This window comes from Micropterus salmoides, unplaced genomic scaffold (genome assembly GCF_014851395.1).
Source record: "Micropterus salmoides isolate LMB-PRFRI ecotype aquatic unplaced genomic scaffold, ASM1485139v1 Ms_hic_scaffold_9, whole genome shotgun sequence".
Classification (NCBI taxonomy): Eukaryota; Metazoa; Chordata; class Actinopteri; order Centrarchiformes; family Centrarchidae; genus Micropterus; species Micropterus salmoides.
In genome coordinates this window covers 2,685,386-2,693,885 of record NW_024044681.1, presented here as the reverse complement: position 1 = coordinate 2,693,885, position 8,500 = coordinate 2,685,386, and the positions used below count along the sequence as shown (strand labels likewise).

The following is an 8,500-nucleotide window of genomic DNA, read 5'->3' as shown; positions in this document are numbered from 1 at the left end:
CTGAACACAGGAGGTTTAAGGTGGTTTTAAGAGATGAACTGAACTAAAACAGACTCAGTGTGTTTATCATTATATATTATATATTCATAGCAAGATAACAAATATACAGTCATTATAAACACCCAGCAGCTGTTTTACATTCTGCAGCAAACAAAGCATCAGCCTATAATCAGCCATCCCATTACAGTCAGTATAGTAACCCACACTCACACTCACCTCTCTTCATCCTCTCTTCATCCTCACATCTTTTTAATAGTCTTTTTATACAACTGTTTCAACTTTTTAATGTCTGTGCTCTGTTTTAGCAGCTGCTCCAAACCATTCCACAAACTCCCCCCACAGATAGTGATGGACAGACTTTTTAGACTTACTTATTTGGCCTTTTTAAACTTTACTTCTTCTCTCAGTTTCTACCCACCCTGCCTTTCATTCAACAGGTTTTGTAGATGAGTTCTTGCATTGAACAGGATTTGTGTGATTTGAGGGTTTGTTTGATACTTTCCATATGTCATTGATGTAAATGATAAAAAGCTTTGGACCTGAGACAGATCCCTGCGCTACACCACACTTTATGTTCATGTGTGTAGATTTGTGTTCAGCAGTTTCTGAAGCAGCTGCTCAGCCAGTCCAACCCAACCCCTCTGATACCATCCCTCTCTAGTTTATGGAATAAAATGTCATGATTTATGGGCTCAGATGCTTTCTTTAAAGCGTTGAAAATTCCCTCTACATGTTTCTTCTTGTCTGTGTACTTTGATTTCCTCAGTTAGCTCCATTAGTGCCAAAGATGTTGATCTGTCCAGAATCCGGATTGACTGTCAACTAGAAGCTCGTGTGTTTCCATGAAACTGTCAAGTCTTTCTGTAAAAAGCTTTTCCAGGATTTTGGAGACTTGGGGGAGAAACAGAAACAGGCCTGTAATTTGTGAAATGGTGTCTATCCCCAGTTTTATATAATGCTATTACTTTAGCTGGTTTCATTTGATTTTGAAATTCACCGGATTGAAAAGACGAGTTTCAGATATGAGTAAATGGTTCTTCAACTTCTTCACTAACTTTTTTATAATAATCATCTCAGTGTTATTCCAATCCATGGAGGATTTGCTTTCACACTTTCTTCTGTGTCTATTATCTTGTTTCTTTCCACTGCTCTGAGGAAAACAGAGCTAGGATTTCTATCCCAAAGATCAGCCTCCACCCTTCTGTTGTTTCTGGATACTTTATTATTTCTGCCAGATTTACCAAGAATTTGTTGAAACCATTTACCACATCTTCCATCTTATTTATTATCTCCTCGTTTTCAATATAATATTCCAGGTAACTTGTATTTTTAGTTTTAGTTCCATTTCTAATAAAACTATTTAGAATATTCCAGAAACCTTTCATATTATTTATTATTCTCTAATATTTTATTAAAGTATACTTTCTTACATCTCCTTATAATTTTGGTTAATATTCTTCTACTTTTTCTCTTTATTTTCTGCTTCTGGGGGACGATACTTAATGAATAGTCCATAAAGTCTGTTTTTCTTTCTGCAGGCATTTATTGAACCCTCAGTGATCCTTGGACTATTTGTTTGCTTTAGTGTGGATTGTTTTACAGGAGAGTTTCTGTCACACAGTGATCTTTAGAAATCCATTTGAAGCTTTGTCAATATCATCTTCCTCAGAAACTATTTTTCCACTTTTGTTTCAGTAATTCTTTATTAAAAGCATTTCTGTTTTCTGCTGTTCTTCCTCTTTTGGATTTGAGATGACTAATATCCTCAGGTTTCCTATAATTACAGTGAGAGACAATAGAAACAGCTCAATGATCACTAGTGTCGTTGTATAATAGCCCACTAACTAGATAGTTTTCCATCATGTTGGTGAAAATGTTGTCTATTAATGTGGCACAGTGAGATGTGATTCTACTAGATCTGCTGATTGGTGGATAGAAGTATCGATGAACTCTTCTGTCATTTGATGCTTTTTTAGATTGAATAGCGCGATGTTATAATCTCCACATATGAACAGAATCTTTTACTGTTTCTGTAAACATTTTTTCCATCCGCTCTTTAAAGATTTGGATCTTTGATCCAGGAGTTCTGTATATTCAGCTCACAACAATGTTTTTTGTCCTTTCCATCCAGATTTCTACTGTCATCCATTCCAGCAGCTCATCACCAGCTGCTGTCCTGCTCTTTGGCTCGCTCCGGTCTTTCATTCAGTTTGCAGTCCATGTGGATTGTATTTTCTCCGTCTTCTAAGGAGCCGGGCCTTTCTGGTGACGTCAGCGTTTTTCTTAGTCAGGTGTTCATTCAAATCCACATCCGGGCCCTTCAGCCGTCTTCCCTGTTTCAGCAGTTCACTTTGATGTTTCCTGTTGGCAAAACGAATGATTCTGGCTGGTTTATCCGTCTTGTTTCTCCGTGGGAGAAGGTGACAAGTCTCAATGTGGCCCCTGTCCAACTCAGTCCCCTTTGAGAGGAGGAACGCCGTCACCTGTTGCTCCACCGATGGAGCGTCCTGCTCGCTCGTCTCCCCTCCGTTCAGCGTGGTCACCGCCCGTCTTATGAGCGGGGTTTGGTCTCCAAACCGGTGACTATGATGTCATTCATCCTGGTATATTGATCCAGATCAGCCACCCGGTTTTCCAGCAACATAATCCGCTTGTCCTTCTCCATGTTTTGTTCTATTAGTCTGGTCGTGTTTGTCAGGGGTTGCTGACATGACAAACAGAGTTTAAAAATACTGCCGGAAAACTTTCCTCTTTATTAAACAATGGCATTCATTAGAAACAGGCTGCCCTTTAATAAGGATTCAACTTACTGTGTGTGTGTGTGTGTGTGTGTGTGTGTGTGTGTGTGTGTCAGTGGTGGACGAAGTATTCAGATCCTTTAATTTAGTAAAAGTACTAATACCACACTGTAAAAATACTCTGTTACAAGTAAAAGTCCTGCATTGAAAATGTTACTGCAGTAAAAGTATGTGAGTATAATCAGGAAAATGTGTTTAAAGTATTCAAAGTAAAAGTACTCACTGTCCTGTAACTGTTGTACTATTATATAGTAGATTCTTCTTCCTCCTCGTTAATGTAAAGCAGGATTTTCCTGCTCTAATTCTTGAGGCTCATTTGAACTATTTAGTATCAGAGTGCAGCTTATGATTCTTTTCATTCTGGATGAATCTGCTGATTATTTTCTCCATTAATCGATTGGAGTGAAGTAAAAAGTCGTCCCTGCCGCCCCGGACACAAAATTTACTTTACTTACTTTCAACATGTCATCAAGCAGACTCATGCCAATGGGATTAATACAAGCTGGAGAAAAACAACCTATATAGATTTGAAGAAGCAGAAAGTTCCAGCCGAGCAAATCTTATTCAGCACTTCATTGCTGATCCAACGATTCTCTTGAAAATGACCTGCCTTAAATGTTGAATGTGCACTGCTGAATTAGCAGCCAATAACTAGCTGCACTGAAGTCTGAATGTTCCTTCAGCTGTTGAAGTGACTTCCATACACTGGAAAAGGTTCCCACTGTCAAGACTATCGCTGTGCTTCATTAATACACTGGCAAAAGAAGCTAAATGTGTCCACACATTAACTTAAATATGTACTCATTAAAATGAGCCTTGTGTTGTGTGTGAATTTCTAGCTAGTTGCTGAATTCTTCTCTCATGACGTGCACATACTCAGCACTGCAAACAAACTGGAAACATCACTGAGAGACTTTGCATTTAGGAAGAAATCAAAGTGCGACTCAGCCAAAACAGGAAGTTGGAGATGGATGAAGAAAAGAACAGATCCAGCTTCACATGTGCAGATCAGCTCAAATGGCTTTTCCCACAATGCAACACATACTGCATGATCCCGTTACCTAAGGTCCTTGTTGGTTGATTAGCAGTAACGTGCTGGATTTTAGGAAGACATTATAGTTGCGTTAAAAAGTGTCAGTGGAGGTCACTGAATAGATTTGTGTATGAAAAGTGCTGTTTAAATGCAATTCTTTATTAAATTGTTATGATAATAATTTACCGTGTCAACATCGCTGGGTGCGCAAAGCAGGAGAGAGCCCAAACGCATGACACTGCGAGCAGAGATTTAGTTCCAGGGTTTATTAATCCAAAACACCAGGCATGAACAAAACTCACGTGTACAGGAAACTGGTAACATCAAACATGCAGCAACTGGTAGAACATACATCATACAACAATGACCAGACAAAGACTGAAGGAAACAATCAAGCATATATACACAGGGTGAACGAGCTGGGCGGCAGCAACACAGGTGACGGATCAGGGCTAAGGAGACCGGCAGAGAGAGAGACAGGCAGAGGGATTCTGGAGGACCAGACATAACACTTACACTGAAACCAACACCAGACAGAAACAGAATTAGACAAGAACTTAGGCCGGCACAGATCCAAACATGAACAGAACTGAACATAAGGAACAGGCAACTGACTCAAGAGAAGAAACATACACAGACTAAAACCTAATCATACTGATAGCCTACAAACATAACAGGGAAAACAGACTGAACTGTGAAAACAGAATACAGAGCAGACATGGGCAAAAATAACAACCAACACAGAAATACACAGACCAGGAGTAAACACTAAGACATGAACTAAGACTCAGAGCTGGAACGCAGGACTAGAAAATAACGACAACCAACACAAAAATCCCTACCAGAATAAACAAGGCGAAACAGCATAACACAACACATGGAACCAAAACCCACACACAGAGAAGGCATAGGCCAAAATCATATAACCCAGACAACCTCAGGACAGGATCGTGATCCATGCAAAGGAAACATGGATTACAAGGCAAAAATATTGTCTACAATGCTGCATTCAGTTAAATGTTCATTTTGTTGCAAGGAAGATATATTACTATGATTACTGTAGACCAGGGCTGTTCAATTACAGATTCAATTGGGCCGGATTTTAAAACCAGGACACAGAGATGGGCCAGACATTTTCTCACGTTGGGGTCATTAGGATTTTATTGACACACTTGTATTGGTGATCCTTATTGGTTCAGTTCTTTATCGATGCTCTTATCAGTCCCATTTATTACTAAATAACTGCATGTATTATTTAAAAAAAGAATTTAACATTCTTTATGAATTGAATATTGTTTCTAGAGCAGCATCACGATTTACAACAGCAAAGTCACTAAAGTCTCACTAGAAACAAATCTAACATGTCAGTAAAATAAATCATATTCCTGACATCAACAACTCAGCACCTCTTCTCCTCTTCCTCCCTCTGCTTCTGCTGGTAGAGAGGAGGGCTGCTCTGTCTCCACCAGCTGGGTTTATATAATGTGCCATATTTTAAATTAAGCGTAACAGTTACTAAAGACAGACAGTTTTCACTTTAGCTGTTTCCTGTAAATGGAGAGGGAAGGAGCAACACTGGGCATGTGATCAGGTGACAACAGGCCCTCCCTGTTCAACCTGAAACTGAAAGTTCAGGAGTTCAGACTCCATTTTAAGTGGACACAGCAGGAGGAAAACTGAAGGCTGAGGCAGGGTGAGTGTTAATCCAACATTTACATTCTTTTCCTGTCAGAGTCTCTGAGGCAGTTTTCTCCCTGTGGACTGTAGAGGAAAGAAATGTCAGAGTCCCGGTGAGTCCCTGGTGGCTGAATCCACAGCTGATAGTCTCAGATGTGTTGCAGTTGTGGCTTGAGGATCTCTGAGCTGCTAACCAGGAAATCCGTTCAGACCACTTTGTTTATCTACCTAATGTATATTTCTGTAAATATCTGCTTCTGAATGTAGTTTGTTCATCGTTCTCCTGCGCGTTAACTCACTCACAGAGTTCGGTAAAGTTGGAAATATAGGCCTATTCACAGATTCGAACTTCCAGGATCAATCACTCGTAAGCGCAACGTGTTTAAAACACAAACGAGGCCTCCTAACTATTGGAGTTATGTAGACAACAAGCAAGTAAATTTTTACCTAAATGAGTCGTCCTACGAGCGGCACAAATAACTTTGGTCTCTACGTGCAGCCGCTCTGAGACGAGTGCGCACTGCGCAGGGACCGTCTGCAAAGTGCAACACCGAAAACACATTCTGCAGAGATATTCAATAACTTCACTCAGATACAGTGTAGTGTTCCCAACATCACCTTACACATTAATGATATAGGAAGGAAACTAACAGGAAACTCTCTAATCATCTCATGTGATGCTGCTCAGCCAGTCAAATCGGTGCATTCTGATATTGTGAGTCAAGTCTGCCAGTGAGATACACAGAGGAAGAGAGGAGACTAAAGAGAAAAGAGACTTCACATGGCTTTTAACCAAGAATGTACAGATTCTCACATGTATATTCTTCCCCACGGGCAGTTCAAAACCAGAATATCTCACAGATCTCCAATCGTAGCCAGAGCTCACGCTTCTCCCTGAACAAGAGAAAGTTGGGAAGTGGTAGCTATTAGGGCTGGATGATATGGCCAAAAATGTTATCATGATAAAAAATTTAATACCATTAGATATCAATAATTATCACGATAAATGTCAAATCAATATTTCTTTCAAGTTTAAAGGCTGATTTTTGCTCCTGAGTGAAAATTGAAGAAATCAGATGGTTAAACTTTTCTGTATGGTCAGAATGTGACAAACACTTTTCTTCAACAAAATAAATATCTTATAATTAAAAAAATCAAGTGCTAATTTGTTCATGATTCAAATTAATTCAATCAAACACTGAAAATATATTGAACATTTGTTATATTGTTATTGAGGAAAATTATATTGTGATAATTATCATTATTGTTTTATTGCCCTGCCCTAGTAGCTATATAAGAGGGACTGAAAGAGAAGGTGGTATTAAAGCTGTTCATTTGTTAAGATGTGTTGAGTGTTTATTATAAAATTGGTTGAGACTGAACATCAATCACTCAAAGCTACACTTTTTTACAAATAAAATTTATTTTAAGATGCACATTTACAAAAACGTTTTTTAAATCCTTTAGATTACTTAAATTAGAATGTATTATTAGAGTAGTTATATTATCCCTTCAGTTTTATGTGAAAACTGACAGTTGTTGAGTAAAAACTTATGTTGGAACAACTAGGCTATACGTTATGGTAGGCTACTGAATGATAACACAAGTTGATGTTCCGGACCTTTTGCTTTCTGAAATTTTCTCTAACTGGACCTCTTTGAACTTTAATTAAATACCCTGCTGTACTGTCTCCAGACACCTCAATCAACAATGGTCTTATGTTGATGATACTACTAGACCATTGTTCAATGAGGTGATTTTGGAGACACTAAAGCTTCTAACAGTAAAGTTATTGAATATTAAATTCCCCAAATCTACATTTCTATGAAGTGTTGTAGTATCACCAGCAGGATACCGCTGATGTGTGGGGTGATTTTGTAGACATGACAACTTATCAGTGTAGATATCGAATCGGGGACTTTATATCCAAATGTACCAAACTGATTCACAGGGATCTCTCCAAACTGCTGATTAGTCCAAAGTGAGGACTATGGGAGTGATCGACTGTATCGATGGTAAAAACACTGCAGATGTCAGTAAATGGTCCAGATGTGCATGTTGTCTGCTTTGTGTCCTCATGGTGTTTAATGTGTTTGTACTTACATACAGCCTATAGGGAGACAGGCTGAGGTGTTGGAACACAGAGTGGAGACACTGTTAGCTGCACCATCCAGTACATGTAAAATGTGAGTGAACTGTGTTACTGTAGCTGTACAATATAAAGCTGGACAACATATTTCAGATTTACTGGCTGTATTTCCTACCTGTCACACACAGACAACACACCAGCTGAGCTGGAACAACAAGAACACCTGAACTGAAGTCCAGAAGATGGAAGAGGAGGACAGAGCAGAGTCTGCAGGATCCAGCTGTCTGTCTATGAAGAGTGACCAGTCTAAAGAGTCTCCTCTGAGCTTCAGTCCTGAACCTGGAACCTCAGACACAAAGTAAGAGAACTGCTACTAACTCATTCAGTGTTTGCTGCTAATGTTTTGCTGTTTGCCAATTGTAGAGTAACATTAGGCTTCATGAGCAAAGAAATCACATCTACAGCAGATTTGCATTTAATTGAATTGCGAATATGGTATATTCTCAATTCAATAAAATGCAAATCTGCTTTATAGGAATTTAATGTAAAACAACTAAAAACAATACTGCCAAAGCTACAAATAAATTGCATTAGAACAATTCATTTCATACATTTCATTAAAAAAGTAAATAAAAAAGTAAAAAATCGTGCTTGTGTTAAAATAATAAAATTAATAAAAATATAAAACAAAAATAAAGTAAAACATAAAATAAACACATAAATAGTTAAGTGTGTGTGTGTCATCACAAGGGATCTAATGATGGACTAATACATGTGATAATAAACAGAGAAAAACACCACAAATACTTGTGTACTGCACATACAGCCTATATCCCAGTACGAAAAAATCTTTGACCATTCCTAGTTGGTATACGGCGTATACCTGCGTATCACGTAGACTAC

At 38.5% G+C, this 8,500-nt stretch overlaps 1 long non-coding RNA gene across 1 annotated transcript; it reads left to right on the top strand.

Annotated features, from left to right (window-relative positions):
- The first annotated feature begins 5,308 nt into the window (after positions 1-5,308).
- Positions 5,309-8,166, top strand: LOC119896068. Its single transcript, XR_005443157.1, has 3 exons — positions 5,309-5,524; positions 7,618-7,694; positions 7,786-8,166. It is a non-coding gene; the product is annotated as an uncharacterized LOC119896068 (long non-coding RNA).
- The last annotated feature ends 334 nt before the right edge of the window (positions 8,167-8,500 follow it).